Raw genomic sequence first — 2,919 nt, forward strand, 5'->3', positions numbered from 1 at the left:
AACTCACAGAGATCCGCCTGCCTCTGCCTCCCGAGTGCTGGGATTAAAGGCGTGCGCCACCGTCGCCCGGCTCAAGCTAAACTTAGAGGTAGTGCAGCGGAGCTGTCTCCTCACCCTGATATGTCAGTGGGGAGTTCCATGCTAGAGCTTGCTTGTCCCACGTTATCAGCGCCGTGTGCATCTTCATCGAGAGAGGCAGGAAATGATCAGGGCCAGGCTCTTTCAGGGTTTCAGTGATTTTTTTTTTTCCCTATTTCCAACTCTTCACCCTTTCACTTCCAGATACAAGAGATGATGTCCATTTCCAGCCCGGGGTTATAGCTTATTAACTTAGCCAGGTGTGCTGCTGGCTACATGCAATACATGCAGGACACACAAGGCATCAGATTAATAAATTATCTCTGCTTTTGGCTTCTAAACCACATTCACCAAAAACTCAAATGATCAGCTGCCAACTAAAATTTCATCAGGATTGTGCTAACTGAAGCACCAAGTCTTCCAAAGTCCTGTGATTGTTTAGTTCTAACATACTTTGTGAACAAACTGCTTCTCAGAGAGAAAGCAAGACCACTAACATAAGAACTGTGAACCTGACCTGCTGGCTTCTATGTGCCCTCATGCCAAACTTAGAGTTCACCAAGAAAACCCAAACCACGCAACCCGCAGTTTTTAAGAAAGATGCAGCAATTGAATGAAACTTTGGTCTGTCTTCCGTTTGAGAAGACAGTATTTCAGTCGTCTGTGGGATAATTCCCTTGTCTTGGACTGTGGAATTTTTGAAATGTTGTAAAAAGAGCATCCGAAGAATAGGATTTAGTGAACAGTTGGTCTTGGCTTTTCGTTTGTTTTTTAAAACCCATCTTTTCAGGAAATGCCTTTTGTCTACGTGAAAGGCTGTCAATTACATGATTCTTTTGTCTCCCTCCCACACAGACACGGGTATAGGAGCCACACCGTGGTTTGGAAGTCAACAACAAAATGTTTGCTAAGGTCACTTTTGCTGCTGGCCTCCTTTGATCCAGTAGTGAAAACCTTAGGGACAGGTGAGAGTAATGGAGTCAGAGTCCAGATACTGCCCTTAGTTAAATGAGCACTAAGTCTGCCTCTCTTCCCAACTGTTATGCCATCCTCACCTAAACTACTTTAAATAAACTCTTCATTGGTAGTAACCTTGGTTCATAGAGTTTTCTGGATAGCGTAGATTCATTTTAGAGAATGTTAATGTCTTAGGATTTCTATGGCTGTGAGGAGACTCCATGACCACGGCAACGCTTACAGAATAAAATATTTAATTGGAGTGGCTCTTACAGTTTCAGAGATTTAGTCCATAGTAGCTGAGATACCTACATCATGCAGACAGTAGCAAGTTGACTGGGACACTGGGCAGTATTTTGAGCATAAGAGACCTAAAAGGCCACCCCCAGAGTAACACACTTCCTCCAACAAAGCCACACTTTCTAATAGTGCCACTCTCTATGATATTACGGGGGGCAATTAATCCAAACTACCACAGTTAACAAGAATCACCCTTCTCTAGCTTAGTGCATTTTTTCATTACAAAAAAAAAAATTGCTGGCGGCGGGCCACATTTATTTTTTAAAAGTTGTTTATTTCCCTTATAATTTGGAGGCTGGAAGTTCAAGACTGGATATTCCTATTGGGTGGGCCTCTGGTGAATAACAGCAGGAGAGCAAGACATCACTTCTTCAAACAAAAGAACTTTCAGGGAGTTTGTTGTAGAACATTAGTTTAAGATGTATTCCACTTGTTTATGTTGTGAAACATTTGTTTAATGGTACAAAGATGTGCTGCGTTCTTTTATGTTGCATTTGTTTAACTCTGTGAAGCTGTGTTACTGTGCCTGTTTAAAACACCTGAAGGGTCTGATAAATAGATGAACGGCCAATAGCTTGGCAAGAAAGGATAGGCAGGGCTGGCAGGCAGAGATAATAAATGAAAGGAGAAATCTGGGAACAAGGGAGAATAATGAGTGAGAAAAGGGGCCAGCCACCCAGCCAGCCATGGGGTAAGAGTGAAAGTAAGATTACAGATGGAATAAAGGAAAAAGCGCAGAGGCAAAAGGTAGATTGAGATAATTTAAGAAAAGCTGGCTAGAAATAAGCCAACCTAATACCAGGCATTTATAAGTAATAGTAGGTTTCTGTGTATTTATTTGGAAGCTGGGTGGTGGGCCCCCAAACAGCCAAAGAGTAAAAAACAACCAATAACAGGATTTGATACAGTTTACTCTTGCTCATATGAATACATTCTTGGTCCCTTCAAAGGTAGAACCCTGGCTAATTTATATACCTCCTATTAGGGCCCACTCATTCAAATGTCACTAAAACATGATACTCAAGATACTCAGCCCACATCCAAACTACAGTATCCCACCATGAAACACTTAGTCATCTTCCTTTGAGAAACTGTACTGAACTTTATCAAGGAAAATGGTGGGGTTGGTTGTTTGTGTTTTATGAGACAGTGTCTTGGAGCCCACGGATCCCCAAGGTTCCTGAGCACAAAATCCCACCAATCCCTGAACTTGTCCCAGAATCAGACCACAAAAATCCACCAATCTTAAACCACCCTGTAAAACTCCACCCTCCCCTCCCTCAAGAAATCTTATATAAAGTCTGTACCCTGTTCAGTTTGCTGCTGTTTCTCACCAGAGGCAGCCACCCTTCTGAATTCTTCCTTTCCAGTAAATCTCTTGAGTGAGTTTTGGTGTGTGGTGTGACCTTTTTTGCAGGAAATGGAGCCCAGTTGTAACAACTTTTGCTGGAGCAGAGTGGAGCGGAGCAGCACTGTAATACACTTTGGCCTGGGAAACTTTCCCCTAGTGAAGCAGAGTTGTTACATTCTGAGGGACCTGAGCAGAGCTGATACAAATCCGCTGGGGAAATTGGCCCCTCCTGG

Source organism: Microtus ochrogaster, linkage group LG1 (genome assembly GCF_000317375.1).
Source record: "Microtus ochrogaster isolate Prairie Vole_2 linkage group LG1, MicOch1.0, whole genome shotgun sequence".
In the NCBI taxonomy this organism is placed as follows: Eukaryota; Metazoa; Chordata; class Mammalia; order Rodentia; family Cricetidae; genus Microtus; species Microtus ochrogaster.